The following is a 19,830-nucleotide window of genomic DNA, read 5'->3' on the forward strand; positions in this document are numbered from 1 at the left end:
GTGACCCCAAACTGATACTGGCCGTTCCTGGCCTGACAGACCCCAAACAACAAACCCATCCCTCCAGGTCCATAACAGCCAATCACATTCTGGCCATCCCCACAGCTCGGAGAATGGGTGGATGCACGCCCCCAATGGGGGCAGTATGCAGAGCTGGGCAGTGTGGGGCCGAGCCCCTCCCCTGCATGCAGCACAGGAGTAGCTCGGTCAGTGGGTGGCACTGCAAAACTGTGCGAGGTCTCCTGCTCCCCATGCTGGCTCCTCTCCATTCCCCATCTGCACAGGCTCCGGCTCTGTCCTATGCCACCCCACTCCCGTTATCGTCTCCCTTGGTGGAGGGAGCCCACTCGCCATCACTACCAGGAGTGGGAGTTGCCCAGAATGGGGATGGCTCTCAGCGCCAAACACTCACTCAGTGGGGAGGTGTACATGGAGCGGGGTGGTGGGGGAGCTGGAGCCTGTGTTGATGGGGTAGCAGAGCCTGGGGAGCCATATGAGACAGCAGCTTTGCAAGCAGCCTGCACCCCTTGGTGACCTGGCTCACACACACACTGTGAGCTCGGAGCAGCGCAGCCCTGGCTGGGGTCACAGGCCTGGCACAGACCAGGAGGAAAGATGCTTCCTGATGGGCTGAGCCAGCCACACCAGCCTGGCTGATGTCACAGGGAGGGAAGAGAGAGAGTGGAGCGACTCCCCTAGGGTGGGGTTTGGGACAGCCTGATTCAGCCCTCGGTGCAGCTGCCCCCACCTGACCCCTGGGTTATATGCAGGAGCCAGATGGTTTGCAGGGACCAAGGGTCAGTGTGGATCTCCCCTTCTCTGCCTCATGGTAAGCACCCGATCTCCCATTTCTGTCCCAGCCGATGCTGTGGGTCCCTCTGTCCCATCCCCCAGACCTGCCCCCTCACTACAGTAACCAGCCCCAGCTGTTCAGTCCCACCAGAGGAGCCCCCTCCCACTGCTCTAACCATCCTCACCCCCTGGCCCTGACCCCTCAGCTTTGCTGGAGACTATGGCAGATGAGAGCTCGGCACTGTGGGGAGAGGGGCGCACTGTTCACCGTCTCCAGGGGGCGCCCCACAGCTCTATCCAACAGCAGGGCAGGTTCTCACAGGGCCCCAGCCCGGCCCTCGTGCACCCAGCGCTGTGCCAGTGACCCTGCTACTCACTGAGCCCTAGTTTCCATGGAGCTGCCCATGGGCCTGTCCCTGTGCTGTGACAGTTTGTGCAGACTCAGGGGATAAGGGTGAGGGGTTCACACAGCTCCCCCCAGCCTCAGGGCAACTGACCATTTACCAGCCTCCTGGGTCCCCGCCATTGAGCTGCCCATCCACCAGACCGCTCCCGTCCCTGGACTCCCTCGGTAGCTCTGTGTCATCTGCACCTGTCTCCCCCTTCCCCACTCACCCTGCTCCAAGCCGGGGAATAAATGTGTGAAACACCCACCCCAGGACGGACCCAGGCCCGTATCTCCCTGTTGCCAGGGGGAGAGTCACCACCGGGGGTTCCTCTTTGGCCCTGTCCATACCAGGCCAGTAGCTGTGATTGGAGGCTCACTAGCTAAGACATTAACTAGCCTGGCTGTAAACCCTTGTGCAGGCCGTGCAGAGCCCTTTAAACATGTGTGAGTTGGGCGTGGCCAGGCCCGGGAGCAGCACACGCGGCGCAGGGTAAGTTGTCAGAGTGCTACCTGCACCAGGCTTTGGAACAGGCTTGGTGGGGTGTCAGAGCGAACACCTCTGAAGAGCCGCACGCCCTGGCAGCCGCACACCTCAGCTACACAGACGGGCACCGGCTCCATTCAGATTGGGGGTAAAGCTCATATTAGGCCTTGTCCCCATGGGAAAGTTCTCAGTTGTTGTCACCTTTGTCAGCTGCTCCATGTGCAGGGGCAAGACCATATCAGCAGTAAGGACCGTGGTAGCCAAACCCAGCACCTGCCTCCATCAGTTCTCAGTTCAGATTAGGCTGCTCTCTTGGGACAGGAGACCAATGAATTACGAAGCGTGTTTACTAACAAAAGCTGCTAGGCAGACAGTGATCATGTAGGCACCAAACGCTTCCCTGTTCCACTGAGATCGTCAAGGAGGGGCATAGACCAAACATCCACCCCGAGCGCCTTCAGGAGCTAGCCAGAATCTCTTGGGGTCTATTCTGCCTTGGGAAGTGGAATGGGGCTTAATGGATAGAGCAGAGGGGCTGGAAGCCAGGACTTCTGGGGTTTCTTCCTGCCTTGGGAATGAGAGTGGGATCTAGTGGATAGAGCAAGTGGTGATACCAGGATCTATCTAGCTGTGACGCTCTATCTGCAAGGAGGCCCAATCCTTTTGGGACTTGCAGAGATGACGAAACGGGAACGTGGCTTGGGCATAAGCTCAGGTGTGAATGGACTTGCTCTAGGTACACGGGGGTGTCCCCATGGGGTGAGGCCAGTGCAGTGATGCCCCTTCCCTGGGTAGACAAGGGCTGTGTCTACACCACAACTGCAGCAGTGGCACAGCTCAGCACTGCGGCTACGCTGCTGTGGTGTCGAGATGCAGATGCTACAGCAAAGGAAGGGGCTTTGCCATCACCGTAGTTAATCCACCCTTCGAAGCTGGGTCAACCTAAGCTTTACGTGTCAACCAGACCAAGCCTCAGTCTCATTCAACAGGAGTAAGGGCACCCACACAGCCCTCAGCGTCACTTTAACTGCATGGGCTGAAGCTCGCACACTCAGTCCAACCCGTGCGCCTGTCCCGTGTCCACCAGGCCTCCATGGATCAGTTCTGCTGACTCCCTGTGAACCAGCTCTGGGAACAGCCCCTCTGCCCCATTTGTCCCAGAACCAGCTGTTCCAAGAGGGGTTTGTGTGCTCAACATGTTCCAGGAACACGAATTTCACAATCCAATTATATAAATAAAGCCATAGTGCAGGGCACAAGGGTCACTTCTCCTTTCTGGGCTCAGTTGCACACACCCACTGGGTCACTGCAGAGAAGCGCGGAGAGAGGGGGTCTCTGCAGTGACAGGCCTGTCACACCTCCTGCCCCCTTGGGTTCCTGCCCCCTTGGGTGCTGCCCCATCTCCCCAGCCTCACAGCCTGTGACCGTCAAACTGAGCTCAGCCTTCCGCTCTCACAAGGATGATCGCATGTCCTAACACCTGGTCACGCTGCCCCACAAGGACTGTGCTATGAACATGGGGTTTCCTGGGTGCCTCCTGATCCCAGATGGGCACCCCCATGGCAGGAGCTCGGCTGTCTGCGCTGGAGCCGGGACCACAAGGATCCTCATCATCCTGGCCTGGTTTTGGGGTGAGTGGACTTTTCTCTTTGCTCTGGCTTTGAATAGTGCTGTGGGAAACCTGTGATTCTCCAGCCCCACCCATCAGACACGGCATAGCTGTGTCCTGGGAGCCAGAACTCTTGTGGTCTATTCTGCCTTGGGAAGTGGAAGTGGAATGGGGTCTAGTGAATAGAGCACAGGGGCTGGAAGCCAGGACTTCTGGGGTTTATTCCTGCCTTGGGAAGGAGAGTGGGGTCTAATGGTTAGAGCAGGGGGTGATACCAGGATCTGTCTAGCTGAAGGTACGATTTTACAATACAATTAGTTTAATTTTTGTTAAGTGTTAAAAGAGTAAAAGAAACTGTCATGTCTCTGAATCATGGAGCTTTTTCCCAGCCGCCCTGGGCTGGTCTCTTTAGCAACACGGGTCACAGAGCGCGTCATATAATCCTAGTCATATACTTATCAAGCGCCATCTTCACGTGAGTTAGCACGTTCTCCCCTCACCCATTAGGAGGCTGTTCCTGAACCTTCTTCTCATTTCCAGACTAACATGACTCCTGGCCAGTTTATCCCCACTTGTTCTTGTGCCAACAATTTCCTTTGGCTTTAGTTGGAGTTAATTCTGCTTTGAGCAGGGGGTTGGACTAGATGACCCCCTGAGGTCTCTTCCAACCCTAATCTTCTATGATTCTATGAGTAGCTCTTCTCGCTCCCTGTGGTTCCTATGATGGATTCATACAGAACAACCAGATCCCTGCTCAGCCTGTGATGAGCCAGCTAAACCAGCCAAGATCCTCTTGTCTGACCAGCCTCCATGCCCCGAACGTCCTAGCAGCCCTTCTCTGCACCTGGTCCCATCGGAATCCATCTGTCTTGCACGCGGGTGACCAGAACTGCACACAGGATTCCAGATGATTGCCACAAATGACCTAACTCCTGTCCTGCTCTCACTGTGTTTGTTCAGTGTTTGACGCTTCATTTCTTAACTATTATTTATTATGCAAACACAAGAATTCATGTTACGGCAGCACTGTAGGCCGAGCTCAAGACCCTGTGGGGCTGGGCTCTGCACTGGCAGGGCGACAGGCAGTCTCTGCCCCCAAGAGCTCAGGCTAAATGGAGAGGATACAGAAGGGGATAGGGACACAGAGAGGGGATGTGATAGCAGCTGTTGGGAACGGAGCCCTGGTCTCATCACTTCCAGCTGGGTGCCCCTCAGCACTGCCGCTGTGCTTGGTGCTGTACAACACACGACAAGAGACAGCCACTGGACTCATAGTCAGCCATGAACTGTGCTGTCCCCAGACAGAGCCCTTCTCAGACTCAGGCAGACACTGACAGAACCTGTGGGACAAGGACAAGTTAATATTACAAATCTCAGCTCCCTCTCAGCATCCACCAGCATTTCCAGAGGGCCAGCAATCCACTTTGTAAGCCCAAATACAGAGATTATGGCTCTGTCACCGGACACTAAAAGAAGAGCACATCACTGAGAAAGTTTGTAGATGACACAATTGGGGGAGCGGTAAATAATGAAGAGGACAGGTTATTGGTTGAGAGATCTGGGCACTTTGTAAACTGGGTGCAAGCGAACAATATGCATTTTAATAGAGCTACATGCAAATGTATACATCTAGGGACCAAGAACATTGACCATACTTATATATTGAACTCTCTCCTGGGAAGTAATGACTCTGAAATAGGTATGGGGTCACGGTAGATGAACAAGAGCTCCCAGTGTGACACTGTGGCCAACAGATCTGCTGTGATCATAGGATGCATGACCAAGGGAATATCTAGTACAAGTAGATAGTTTATTTTACCTCTGCATTTGGCACTGGTGTGACCGCTGCTGGAATCCTGTATCCAGTTCTGGTGTCCCCAGTTCAAGAAAGAGGTTGAAGAATTGGAGAGGGCTCAGAGAAGAGCCATGAGAATGTGGAAAGGATTAGAAGACCTTTCTTTATAACGATGGATTCAAAGAGCTTGATCTTAACAAAGAGAAGGTTAAGAATCATAGAATAGCAGGGTTGGAAGGGACCTCAGGAGGTCATCTAGTCCAACCCCCTGCTCAAAGCAGGACCCATCCCTAGACAGATTTTTGCCCCAAATTGCCCCTTCAAAGATTGCACTCAACCCTGGGTTTTACAGGCCAATGCTCAAACCACTGAGCTATCCCTCCCCCCGACTTGATCACAATCTGTGAGTATTTACTCATGGAACAAGTATTTCATAATGGGTTCTTCAATCTAGCAGAGAAAGGGGGAACAAGAGCCAATACCTGGAAGTTGAAGCTAGACAAATTGAGGCTCGAAATGACTCATTTATCAAGGGTCGTGGTGGATTCTCCATCACTGTCAGCTTTTAACTCATGATTGGATGTTTTTCTAAACAATCTGCTCTAGGAATGATTTCAGGGCAGGTCTCTGGCCTGTGCTATACAGGACTCAGACTAGATGATGACAGTGGTCCCTTTTGGCCTAGAAATCTATGAATCTGTAAAACCCCCGAGTCTGACTGAAACTTTCTACCATCCTATCACACTGTGCTGGGTGGGGGGCTGGGGCAGGTTTTGTGGAGCCCATAGGATCTCATGAAGCTGCTAAAACACTTCGCATTCAAAGTTTCTCCCTTGATTTGAGAGGAGCGCCACTGGGACCCCACTGGGATTCCAAGTCTGGTGAAGAATTCATTCATTAGAATGAACGTAGCACATTGGTTCATTACATACTTATTAGCCATGATGGATCATAGAATCATAGAAGATTAGGGCTGTAAGAGAACTAAGGAGGTCGAAGCAGGACTAACACCAAATAAATCATCCCAGACAGGGCTTTGTGATGCCGGGCCTTAAAAACATCTAACGATGGAGATTCCACCATCTCCCTAGGTAACCCATTCCAGTCCTTCACCACCCTCCTAGTGAAATATTTTTCCTAATATCCAACGTAGACCTCCCCCACTGCAACTTGAGACAATTGCTCCTTGTTCTGTCATCTGCCACCACTGAGAAAAGCTGAGCTCCATCCCCTTTGGAACCCCCCTTCAGGTAGTTGAAGGCTGCTATCAAATCCCACCTCACTCTTCTCTTCTGCAGACTAAATTAGACCAGTTCCCTCAGCCTCTCCTCATAAGTCATATACCTCAGCCCCCTAATCATTTCCGTTGACCTCCACTGGACTCTCTCCAATTTGTCCACATCCTTTCTGTAGTAGGAGCCCCAAAACTAGACGCAATACTCCAGATGTGGCCTCACCAATGCCGAACAGAGGGGAATAATAACTTCCCTCCATCTGGTAATTGGCTTGCAGCCTTAAACCCAATCCCAAGGTGTTCTGGGATCGCAGAAGGCAAACTGCTAGGTAACTTGGGGGAAGGAAGTCCCCTGGAGTTACTAGTGTCCCTCCCCTTTCCAAAGACATTGCACCATGCTCAGCCTGTTCCTCTGGGTAACAGTAGGGTTGATGAGAGATGGGTTGCTTCTCAGCAAGATAACTTAGGGTGAAGTAGGGTCCCATGTTACAATAACCCACCCCTAATGCCATTACAATAAGCTCAGTTTAGCCTTTCTGAATGAGCTGGCGACTGTCTTCATGCCTGGCCCCTTTGGAGATAGGTTCTTTTCCAAATTTGGACCAGTCGTTCTGAGTTGTTTTCCCATCAAGAGTTGTGCGGGACCATATCCAGCAGCTGCTATCGGTGTTAATCTGTAACTCAGAAGAGCAAGGAATGGGTCTTCCTGCTGTAGGATTTTCTTGGCTGTCTGTACAGCTCTTTCAGCTTCTCCATTCACTTGGGGTAATGTGGGAGACTCACAATAAGAGCAAAATCATATTTAGTTTGGAATGACAAATTCTGCTGCAGTGAATCGTGGTCTGTTGTCTGTCACTAGTTGCTCTGGAATACCAAAGTGAGCAAAGGTGCACTTCAGTTTCTCCATAACACTGTGACATGTCTTTCAAGTACATTATCTCTATATACCTGGAAAAATAGTCCATGATGACTGGGTAATGACAACCTCTGAATAGATGCAAGGTCTCTCTGGTAGAAATGTTTGTACATTGTACGGTTCAGCAATGTCTCTTAAGTGGATTTGTACTGGATCTCCTTTCAAAAGCCCAATATCATAAGAACATAAAACGGACATACTAGATCAGAGCAATGGTCCATCTAGCCCAGTATCTTATCTTCCAACAATGCCCAATGCCAGGTGCCCCTGACGGAATGAACAGAATAGGTAATCATCAAGTGATCCATCCCCTATCACCCATTCCCAGCTTCTGGGAAAAAGAGGCTATGGATAACATCCCTGCCCATCCTCGCTAATACTCTTTGGTGGACCTATCCTCCATGAACTTCTCTAATTCTCTTTTGAACCCTGTTATAGTTTGGTCCTTCACAATATCCCCTGGCAAAGAGTTCCACAGGTTGATTTTGTGTTATATCATCAAATCCTTCAGTGAGTTCTTCCACCTTTCTCACTAAGCCCATCGTGGCTGACAGGCTGTTGCTGAGAAGGTTGATGGTCTGTGGTTCTTTGATCACATGCACTCTGAATGCAAAGCTTTTGTCTTAGTAAGTTGTTTCTGTGGTGAACTGTCCCATGCATTTAAGAGTACCTCCAGGGCTAGTCACAGCCCTCAGGTGACTTCAGCTATGGGAGGATGTGACAGGGTGCACTCACACCGAACCGAATGGGGAAGGGTTAATTCCTCACTGTGAGTGGAAGAGGCCACACCCTCAAGTCCCTACTAGGCATGCACCAAGTGTAGCACTTCTATAAAAGGGAGCAGCACAGCTCAGTCAGGGCAGACCGCTGGAGAGGAAGGACTCACGCCCCAGGCTCCAGCCCGGGAGTTGTCGAAGCCCCAGACTGCGGGAGCCAGAGGTGCTGAGACCCAGGCAGATGCTCAGGTACCCGAGGACACCACTCGGAGGTCGGAGCCACCGGGAGCAGCACAGTCCAGGGAGACCAGAGACCCAGAGGATGTCTAGACCAAGACTGCAGGAGACACAGTAGGAAGTATCCCATGGAAGGACTAGCCATTGTCCCTACAGCAGTCAGCGTGTATCAAGCCTACTCGCCACTACCAGTGTCCTGGGCTGTGACCGAGTGGAGCAGGGAGGGCCAAGGTCCCCCTAAAATGGCTGCCACTCACCTCTGGAAGGCAGCCAAATCCGCACTCCGGCCAGTAAGCCTTCTGCCCTGAGGATTAGGACAAACCCATTGACTCTGGACGCAAGGCCTTACCACCCCATGGACCAGGGCAAACCTTATTGACTCAGGCCACTAGACTTTTCTGTCCTGTGGCTCAGGGCAATCCTATGGGCTCAGGTCACTGGGCCTCACTACCCTACCGACAAGGGCATCCCTATTGACTTTATCCACTGTGATGCATTGTCTGGAGAGAACGGACAGCTTGAAGACTGGGGTGCACTCACCCATGCTAGATGGGAACACCCCACCCTGTCACAGAGAGGTTGAAGGGGATTCTAAGTCCCTTCTGAGATGCCTGAAATATTAGCTCCTGAGTCAGTTTTATAGTCAAGTGTCTTGCCATGAACATTCAGTTTCACTCTCCAGACAGGCTCCATGTCCTCACAAGTGATGGATCCCAGAAACAACGGCTCTTGATTGTCTGTAATCTGAATCAGATCCATAACTGCTCTGATGCTGCAAACAGCTGCAAAATGTCCATATTTCATGCAAATATTACCCCATGTGCCTCTGGCTGGACATGTATCATCCCTTGGGATAGGACCTTTTCCACACCTAGTGTATGTAGGCTGTCCCTCTTAGTCTGGGCATTCTCTCTCCCTGCCTGATGCCTTTTATGGTAATGACCTTTAACACTCAAATATCTGTTTATAGCTTCTAAGAGCTACACTAGAGAGTTTACAGCTGCAGAGCTGCAGCAAGGCAGCTGTGTCAAGCTCTCTAATGTAACCACTCTGAGATGACGGGAGAGCTCTCCAGTTGGCTTAACTACTTCACCCCCATGAGCGGCAGTAGATATGTCAGTGGGAGAACTTCTTACGCCCACATAGCGCTGTCCATACCGGTGCTTAGGTCAGTGTAACTTACATCGCTTGGAGGGGCGGGGCTTTTTCACACCGCTATGCGCCGTAAGTTATACCACAGCAAGTGCTAGTGTAGACATAGCCTAAGCTAAGCCATAGCTAGTGTCAGGTTTAACAAGTTGCTCCTGCCTTTTGTTCTGTTGTTGGACTAATTCAGACTGGTTTGCTATTTGAATAGCTGTGGTGAGAGTTAAATCTCTTCAGTTGGACCTGCTGTGAAATTTTTTTATCTGTTAGCGCACACAGGCAGGTTATTCGGTTATTTTCAACCTTTGCATTCCTGAAATCCCAGTTTTTACCCAATATATGTGGAACTTTTATAAAATATTCCAAACTTTCCCCTGGTTCTTGAGTTCTCTGCTGGAAAGAAGCTTCTTCATAAGCCGCATTTCTCTGAGGTATAAAGTATGCATAGAACATAGCCAGAGCCCTTTCATAGTCACCTTTGTGACTGTCTTCAGTAAAGTCAAAGGATTTAAAGATATGCTCAGCCTCCTTCCCATAGCCTACATTAAAGACGATACCTGCATATCTCCAGTTTCCTTATGCAGCTTGGCAGCAATGTGAAATCTTGTTTCCAGTGTGTCCATGGTAAAGTTTGTGAAAGCTGAAGTTCTCTGGGGCACTGAAGAGTGGCACGGTGACGAGATCCTGCAACCTTCCTAGCTTTGTTCCTTCTGTTTATGTTCTTAATTTATTCCACATGCCATGTCATGTTCTTCTGTACCAAACATGGACTGGTCACAGAGCTTCCTTTTACATACCACGATCCTTTAATGCTCTGCCAGGCATGGCTGAGATCAGCTTAAAACAGGGGCGGGCAAACTTTTTCGGCCACATCGGGTTTTGGAAATGGTATGGAGGGCCGGTTAGGGGAGGCTGTGCCTCCTCAAACAGCCAGACGTGGCACAGCCCCCGCCCCCATCTGCCCTCCTGGCTTCTCACCCCTTGACGGCCCCCCCGGGACTCCTGCCCCATCCAACCCCCCCACCGTTCCCTGACCGCTCCCCCGGGACCCCTGCCCCATCCATCCCCCCCTGCTCCCTGTCCCCTGACCGCCCCCCGAACCTGCACCCCTGACTGACTCCCGCTGTCCCATCCAACCCCTCTTCTCCTTCCTGACTGCCCCCCAGGACCTCTGCCTCATCCAACCACCCCTTCTCCCTGTCCCCTGACCGTCCCCAGAACCCCTGCCCCTGACTGCCCCCTGCCACCCCATCCAACCCCCCTCCTTCCTGACTGCTCCCTAGGACCTCTGCCCCCAATCAACCCCCCTGTTCCCCACCCTCTGACCACCCTGACCCCTATCCACACCCCTGCCCCCTGCCCACCAGCCTGAACTCCTTGGCCCTCTATCCAACCCCCTCCCCCCCGCTCCCTGCCCCCTTACTGTGCTGCCTGGAGGGTCACGCCACCACGCACCACAAAGCACCGGATCAGGCTCTCAGCTGCGCTGCCCCAGGAGCTCGCAGCCCTGCCGCCCAGAGCATTGCGCTGCCAGCGGTGCAGTGAGCTGAGGTTGCGGGGGAGGGGGAACAGCAGGGGAGGGGCCGGGGGCTAGCCTCCCAGGCCAGGAGCTCAGGGGCTGGCAGGAGGGTCCCATGGGTCAGATGTGGCCCGCAGGCCATAGTTTTCCCACCTCTGGCTTAAAATAAGGTATTTTACACACATCACCACCTATTGGGTGAGCAGTATAATACACTTTTGCATCCAATTACAGGGCTTGTGGGGTTGTCACACTCCAGGGTGGGGGGACACTAGCCCCAGTCATGCCTGAGGGGAGCAGGGTGTGTGGGACCTTCAGCGATGCAGGCAGTGTGAAAGCAGGTGTCTCGGTTTGGAAGGGCTGGTGCAGTGTCATTGGTTCTGACGTCGCTCACCATGTCTTGTATTTTGCCAGCTACTTAGGGCTCATCTGCACTGGAAAAATTACAGTGTAGATACTACCAAGGCCGACAGGAGACATTCTCCCATCAGTGTAGGCAATCCACCTCCCTGAGAGTCAGTAGCTAGTGTCACTGAAATATGATGTGCAGCTGAGACCTTTTCTCCCAGTGCATCAACAGATGGCAGGGGAGAGCTCACTCTGGCCACTGCTTACATCAGCCAGTGTTTGGAGATCCCTGAAGTGTCCAGTCATGGAGATAGAGACTTACCTCATGTCTTTGCTTTCTTTCAGCTTCTATGACAGGACTCCCAATGGCAGGTAAATACAAACATAGGCCGAGGGTGCGGGGTGTGTGTGGGGTGCATGCTGCAGGGTGCAGCTCTGGGTACAGCTATCTCATAAACCGGGGTGGGGAAGGGCAGAGTTAAGATTATTTAAACTAGTGGTTCAAATGTAGAACTGGAGACCTGGGTTCAAATCTTGCCTCTGCTGGACTCAGGCTCACTACATGCCTCTGTTTTCCCCACCAGTGAATTATTAGCAAGGCGGACTGTGTGGCAGAGTGCAGGGCATCCTGGCTGTTGGGTCCCTGTGGAAATACCCAGGCCATCCAGCATCTCGAGAACTCACCCTTGTCTAGCAAGTCCAAGTTACACTTGGGCTGTGGAAGCTCCTGGGTGAGCTGCTTCAATTTGGGGTGACCCCAGATTTACCCTGGCAAAGGATCTGCCCCCAAAAGATATTTTTGCCTTGAGTTATTGTTAGAGCCATTTCAGCTCAGCTCTGGCTGGGGCTGACGCATGGCCCCGACCCCTGCACCGGGGGAGTGGAGGTGCCGTGAGTGACGCTAGCTGGGGCCTGCGGGAGATGGGGGTGGGATACCAGGAGTTAGCTGCCGTGGTGCTGTCACCACAGGAGGGTGCTCAGTTCAGCCCAGGGCCGGCCCTGTCTGTCCGGGCACTGTGGAATATAGAAGAGCCGAGTCAGCCCCAGTCAGCCCCAGTGGAGTCTTTGGGGAGCAGAACTACAGCCCCGCGAGGCTGCTGCTGTTGGCTCCGGTCAGGCAGGGTCATCGGGGCGTGGACGGGGAGGGAGCCCAGGCAGGGTCAAAGGGCAGTTCAGTCTCCTGACCACTTATGTCCTTTGCCCCTCGGCTGGGAGCCGCTCAGACTGAGGGCTGGCCTGGCCTGCACACACCTGTCCTGTCACGGAGGGGAATTAACCCCAGCAGCTCATTTCACATTCTGGGCATCAGAGAGCTGCAATGGCTGCGACTTCCACTCACTACCAGCTTGGACCCAGGGCCCCAGACGTAAAAGCCCAGTGCCTGTGCCCCCCACGCCAGCCACAGCCCCTGCCTGAGTTGGGGAACTTGTGCCCTCCAGACGAAAAGCTCCAGGTCTCCTTCCACCAGTGTACTGCATCAGCTCATCCCCCTCGCACAGACTACTGGAGCCAGAGTCCCCTGCGGGGAAAGACCCTGTGTCCCATTCTCCATCCCACGAGTCAGCCATTCCCCCCTGCCTGGGGCTGGATCAGAGCTGGTGACCTCCCGAGAAGAACCCCGCAGTGTCCCATTCTCAGCCCCGCTGAGCCAGTCAGTCTGCCACACTGGGACTGAAAGGGAGCCAGAGTAAAGGATAGGGGAAACCCCCATATTCCTTTCCTCTAGCCCATCCCTGAGTGTTTATTGCCTTGAGGTATTTGCAGACTCAGGCATCCCAGAACTAACTCAGCTCCGACTGGTGAACGGCCCGAGTCGCTGCGCTGGGAGAGTCGAGGTGCTTCACAACCAGCAGTGGGGAACCGTGTGTGATGACAACTGGGATTTAACTGAGGCCAGAGTCGTGTGCAGGCAGCTGGGCTGTGGGACGGCGTTATCAGCCCCACGTGGGTCTCAGTTTGGACAGGGAACTGACCGTATCTGGCTGGATAAGGTTAACTGCACAGGGACAGAAGCCGTCCTCTCCGAATGCACGGCTCGGCCTTGGGGAGAGAATAACTGTAACCACGTAGAAGATGCTGGTGTTGAGTGCTCAGGTAAGAGTCATCTCTTCTGTCATGGTGGGTACTACAGGGAGTGGATTAAGAAGCTTTCAGTGTAGCCCCTGGTTCCCCATCTGAGTTCCTGTGCCCCAGCATAGCGCTAAGGACTGTACTGAAGGGAGCAGGTTGGGAACACAGTAGGGGGCGCTCTCCTCTAGCAGTCTGGGCTGACCCCAGTCCTCCCGCTGGCTGACAGAAGGTCTGTGCTGCAGGGTATGGGGCTCTCTCCCTACAGTGAGTGATGCTTACAATTCCCCAGAGCTGAGCTAGGGGGCATGAGCTGCAGAGGGTGGTGTGTGGGGCAGAGTGAGAGGCCCTCTCCCCGCTCTGATCCCCCACCCCTCCCTGGCACAACGGGGCGCTGGGGAAGCATGGATCCCAGCTGTTGGACTTGGTGTCAAACAGAGCTTGCAGACACTCCTGGGGACTTGAAACCCAGGTCACCTTGTCAAGAGTTGGGCTAATAGCTCAACTATGCTGGACAATTTGCCCCACAGATAATTACCCCTGAACTTGTAACGTCCCCCACAGCTCTGACTGGACAAACATTTCCCCCTACTTCCTGTCATGCACAGTCACCATATTTCTGTGCCCTGACTCTCAGCTGCCCAGTGCCACCCCAGAAGTGGCAGCATGTCAGCGGTGGGGACTGAGCCCTTGCAGTGGCTGTGTGAGGAGGCCAGTCACACGCATCAGTGGTAGGCAATACAGTCATCAGCATCACTTGTGATCAGATGCACAGGAATCTCCTTGAGTATTTATTGCATTTGCAGACTCGGTCATTCCAGACCCAGGTCCTCTCCAACTGGTGAACGGCCCCAATCGCTGCGCTGGGAGAGTCGAGGTGCTTCATAACCATCAGTGGGGAACTGTGTGTGATGATGGCTGGGACTTAACTGATGCTGGAGTCGTGTGCAGACAGCTGGGCTGTGGGACGGCGTTATCAGCCCCACGCAAGTCTCGGTTTGGACAGGGAACTGACCGTATCTGGCTGGCTGACGTCAACTGCACAGGGACAGAAGTTGCCCTCTCCGAATGCAGGGCTCGGCCTTGGGGAGAGCATAACTGTTACCACATAGAAGATGCTGGTGTTGTGTGCTCAGGTAAGCCTCATCTCTTCTGTCATGGTGGGTACTACAGGGAGTGGATTAGGAAGCTTTCAGTGTAGCCCCTGGTTCCCCATCTGAGTTCCTGTGCCCCAGCATTGTGCTATGGGCCTGTACTGAAGGGAGCAGGTTGGGAACACAGTATGGGGTGCTCTCCCCTAGCAGTCTGGGCTGACCCCAGTCCTCCCGCTGGCTGACAAAAGGTCTGTGCTGCAGGGTATGGGGCTCTCTCCTCACAGTCAGTGATGCTCACAATTCCCCGGAGTTGAGCTAGGGGGTGTGAGCTGCAGAGGGTAGTGTGTGGGGCACAGTGAGAGGCCCCCTCCCCGCTCTGATCGCTCTGATCTCCCGCCCTTCTGGCACAATGGGGCACTGGTAAGCATGGATCCTAGCTGTGGGACTTGGTGTCAAACAGAGCTTGCAGCTGCTCCTGGGGACTAGAAACCCGGGTCACTTCGTCAGCAGTTGGGTTCCTAGCACAACCATGCTGGATAATTTGCCCCACAGATAATTACCCCTGAACCTGTAACATCCCCCATAGCTCGGATTAGGCAAACATTTCCCCCTGCTTCCAGTCATGCACAGTCACCATATTTCTGTGCCCTGACTCTCAGCTGCCCTGTCCCACCCCGAAGTGGCAGCATGTCAGTGGTGGGGACTGAGCCCTTGCAGTGGCTGTGTGAGGAGGCCAGTCACGCCGGTGTTGTTTGCTCAGGTAACCCTCCTCTCTCACATATCTGGGGGTGCTGCCTGGAACAGACTGGGAAGCTTTCATAGATTCATAGATTCATAGATTCTAGGACTGGAAGGGACCTCGAGAGGTCATTGAGTCCAGTCCCCTGCCCGCATGGCAGGACCAAATACCATCTAGACCATCCCTGATAGACATTTATCTAACCTACTCTTAAATATCTCAAGAGATGGAGATTCCACAACCTCCCTAGGCAATTTATTCCAGTGTTTAACCACCCTGACAGTTAGGAACATTTTCCTAATGTCCAACCTAGACCTCCCTTGCTGCAGTTTAAACCCATTGCTTCTGGTTCTATCCTTAGAGGCTAAGGTGAACAAGTTTTCTCCCTCCTCCTTATGACACCCTTTTAAATACCTGAAAACTGCTATCATGTCCCCTCTCAGTCTTCACTTTTCCAAACTAAACAAACCCAATTCTTTCAGCCTTCCTTCATAGGTCATGTTCTCAAGACCTTTAATCATTCTTGTTGCTCTTCTCTGGACCCTTTCCAATTTCTCCACTTCTTTTTTAAAATGCGGTGCCCAGAACTGGACACAATACTCCAGCTGAGGCCTAACCAGAGCAGAGTAGAGCGGAAGAATGACTTCTCGTGTCTTGCTCACAACACACCTGTTAATACATCCCAGAATCATGTTTGCTTTTTTTGCAACAGCATCACACTGTTGACTCATATTTAGCTTGTGGTCCACTATAACCCCTAGATCCCTTTCTGCCGTACTCCTTCCTAGACAGTCTCTTCCCATTCTGTATGTGTGAAACTGATTTTTCCTTCCTAAGTGGAGCACTTTGCATTTGTCTTTGTTAAACTTCATTCTGTTTACCTCAGTCCATTTCTCCAATTTGTCCAGATCATTTTGAATTATGACCCTGTCCTGCAAAGCAGTTGCAATCCCTCCCAGTTTGGTATCATCCTCAAACTTAATAAGCGTACTTTCTATGCCAATATCTAAGTCGTTGATGAAGATATTGAACAGCGCCGGTCCCAAAACAGACCCCTGCGGTACCCCACTCATTATGCCTTTTCAGCAGGATTGGGAACCATTAATAACAACTCTCTGAGTACGGTTATCCAGCCAGTTATGCACCCACCTTATAGTAGCCCCATCTAAATTGTATTTGCCTAGTTTATCGATAAGAATATCATGCGAGACTGTATCAAATGCCTTACTAAAGTCTAGGTATACCACATCCACAGCTTCACCCTTATCCACAAGGCTCGTTATCCTATCAAAGAAAGCTATCAGATTGGTTTGACATGATTTGTTCTTCACAAATCCATGCTGGCTGTTCCCTATCACCTTACCACCTTCCAAGTGTTTGCAGATGATTTCCTTAATTACTTGCTCCATTATCTGCCCTGGCACAGAAGTTAAACTAACTGGTCTGTAGTTTCCTGGGTTGTTTTTATTTCCCTTTTTATAGATGGGCACTATATTTGCCCTTTTCCAGTCTTCTGGAATCTCTCCCGTCTCCCATGATTTTCCAGAGATAATAGCTAGAGGCTCAGATACCTCCTCTATTAGCTCCTTGAGTATTCTAGGATGCATTTCATCAGGCCCTGGTGACTTGCAGGCATCTAACTTTTCTAAGTGATTTTTAACTTGTTCTTTTTTTATTTTATCTGCTAAACCTACCCCCTTCCCATTAGCATTCACTATGTTAGGCATTCCTTCAGACTTCTCGGTGAAGACCGAAACAAAGAAGTCATTAAGCATCTCCGCCATTTCCAAGTTTCCTGTTACTGTTTCTCCCTCTTCACTAAGCAGTGGGCCTACCCTGTCTTTGGTCTTCCTCTTGCTTTTAATGTATTGATAAAAAGTCTTCTTGTTTCCCTTTATTCCCGTAGCTAGTTTGAGCTCATTTTGTGCCTTTGCCTTTCTAATCTTGCCCCTGCATTCCTGTGTTGTTTGCCTATATTCATCCTTTGTAATCTGTCCCAGTTTCCATTTTTTATATGACTCCTTTTTATTTTTTAGATCATGCAAGATCTCATGGTTAAGCCAAGGTGGTCTTTTGCCACATTTTCTATCTTTACTAACCAGTGGAATAGCTTGCTTTTGGGCTCTTAATAGTGTCCCTTTGAAAAACTGCCAACTCTCCTCAGTTGTTTTTCCCCTCAGTCTTGATTCCCATGGGACCTTACCTATCAGCTCTCTGAGCTTACCAAAATCTGCCTTCCTGAAATCCATTGTCTCTATTTTGCTGTTCTCCCTTCTACCCTTCCTTAGAATTGCAAACTCTATGATTTCATGATCACTTTCACCCAGGCTGTCTTCTACTTTCAAATTCTCAACGAGTTCCTCCCTATTTGTTAAAATCAAGTCTAGAACAGCTTCCCCCCTAGTAGCTTTTTCAACCTTCTGAAATAAAAAGTTGTCTCCAATGCAGTCCAAGAATTTGTGGGATAGTCTGTGCCCCGCTGTGTTATTTTCCCAACATATATCCGGATAGTTGAAGTCCCCCATCACCACCAAATCTTGGGCTTTGGATGATTTTGTTAGTTGCTTAAAAAAAGCCTCATCCACCTCTTCCACCTAGTTAGGTGGCCTGTAGTAGACTCCTAGCATGACATCTCCCTTGTTTTTTACCCCTTTTAGCCTAACCCAGAGACTCTCAACACTTCCGTCTCCTATGTCCATCTCTACCTCAGTCCAAATGTGTACATTTTTAATATATAAGGCAACACCTCCTCCCTTTTTCCCCTGTCTATCCTTCCTGAGCAAGCTGTACCCATCCACACCAACATTCCAATCATGTGTATTATCCCACCAAGTTTCAGTGATGCCAACAATGTCATAGTTGTATTTATTTATTAGCACTTCCAGTTCTTCCTGCTTATTGCCCATACTTCTCGCATTTGTATATAGGCATCTAAGATACTGGTTTGATCTTTCCTCCCAGTTTTGTCCTGACCCTCCTTTCTCTCTGACAATATAGCCCACACTCCCTCTCGTTTCCGACCCATCTCCCCGGTCTCCGTGTTCCCCACTTACCTGTGGGCTTTGCTCACCTGTCCCCGTCGAACCTAGTTTAAAGCCCTCCTCACTAGGTTAGCCAGTCTGTGTCCAAATAGGGTCTTTCCTCTCCTCGAAAGGTGAACGCCATCTCTGCCTAGCAGTCCTTCCTCGAATAGCATCCCGTGGTCTAGGAAGCCAAAGCCCTCCTGGCGACACCATCTTCGCAGCCAGGCATTCACCTCCATGATGCATCTGTCTCTGCCCGGGCCCCTACCTTTGACAAAAAGAATTGAAGAGAATACCACCTGCTCTCCAAACTCCTTCACCCGTACTCCCAGAGCCCTGTAGTCACTCTTGATCCGCTCAGTGTCACACCGCGCAGTATCATTTGTGCCCACATGGATGAGTAGCATGGGGTAGTAGTCAGAGGGCTGGATAATCCTCGACAATGCCTCCGTAACGTCTCGGATACGGGCTCCCGGCAGGCAGCATACCTCCCGAGATGAAATGTCAGGGCGACAGATGGGCGCCTCCGTCCCCCTCAGCAGAGAGTCTCCGACCACCACTACCCTATGTTTCCTATTCGCAGTGGTGGCAGCAGACCTCCCAGCCTTAGGGGTACGAGGCTTATCCTCCTTTACTGTAGGGAGTGATTCCTTCTTTCCTGTATCAAGAAGAGCATAACGGTTACCTATTACCACAGCAGGAGGGTTCGGAGCAGGGGTGGAGCACTGCCTGCTGCCAGAAGTAACCAGCTGCCAGTGTCCACCCTGAGCCATCTCCTCCTCCACCAGTGGTGTATCAGCAGTCCTGTGTACTGGGACAGCTACCTCAGCTGTCTCCACATGGACACTGTTGAGGAATTGCTCGTGGATTCAGATGCTCCTCAACCTAGCCACCTCCTCCTGTAGCTCTCCCACCTGCTGCCTGAGAGATTCCACCAGCAGGCACCTCTCACATTGGATGGTCCCCCCAGCCTGGATATCAGTAAGTGGAAATTGCAAGTTACAGTCTCTGCAAAACCACACCAGGATCTGGGTAGAAGCATCCATGCTCAGGCGCTCTGTCTGGCTACAGGCACAGGTGGAGGAGACAGAAGCAGTGCTGGCACAGGTGTTGCGGGTCTTCCTAACCATCATAAGCCTCCCTCTGTCACACTCCTGTCTGCAGCCCCCTGTCCGCTGAAAGGGTTGTTTAAGCAAGAAGTTTTGAATGTAGTTGGTTTATAGGTATTAAGGGGAATAAAGAGAAAACAGATAGAACCGGCAAGGGACCCTCGCCCCCTTCCTGCTCCCTTCCAAACTCCCTTACGAAACTCCCTGTTAGCAGCCCCAGTTCGCAAAAAAAAGCACAGTCCCTGCTTTCCTGTCTGAGTCAGTGCTGACCCCAGTGCCCTAGTGAGGTGCTGGGGGGCTGTGCTGCAGGGTGTGCTGTGTCCCTGTGAGACATACACCGCTCCCTGAGCCAGGCAACAGGCGTCAGGAACAAGGGATGGTAACAGGAGCAAGGAACAGTAACTGGACGAGGAAGCAGGAGTCAGGAACAAGGATCAGGAACTTGGGCTGGTCCCAGGCGTCTGGCCAGCAGCCGGCCTAGCAACGGGTTGTTCAGATAAGGGGTAAAACGGGAACAGGAATCTCTGTACCTGAAGGTGTCCAATCAACAGTCTGCTGCTAGTTACCTGACTATGATGAGTCAGCAGGTGTGGCCTCTGCTGGTGGGCCATTGG

At 51.9% G+C, this 19,830-nt stretch overlaps 1 pseudogene; it reads left to right on the forward strand.

Annotated features, from left to right (window-relative positions):
* The first annotated feature begins 2,950 nt into the window (after nt 1-2,950).
* LOC128826660 (deleted in malignant brain tumors 1 protein-like) overlaps nt 2,951-19,830 on the forward strand; it is a 61,464-nt pseudogene continuing 44,584 nt past the window's right edge.

Source organism: Malaclemys terrapin, chromosome 20, assembly GCF_027887155.1.
Source record: "Malaclemys terrapin pileata isolate rMalTer1 chromosome 20, rMalTer1.hap1, whole genome shotgun sequence".
Classification (NCBI taxonomy): Eukaryota; Metazoa; Chordata; order Testudines; family Emydidae; genus Malaclemys; species Malaclemys terrapin.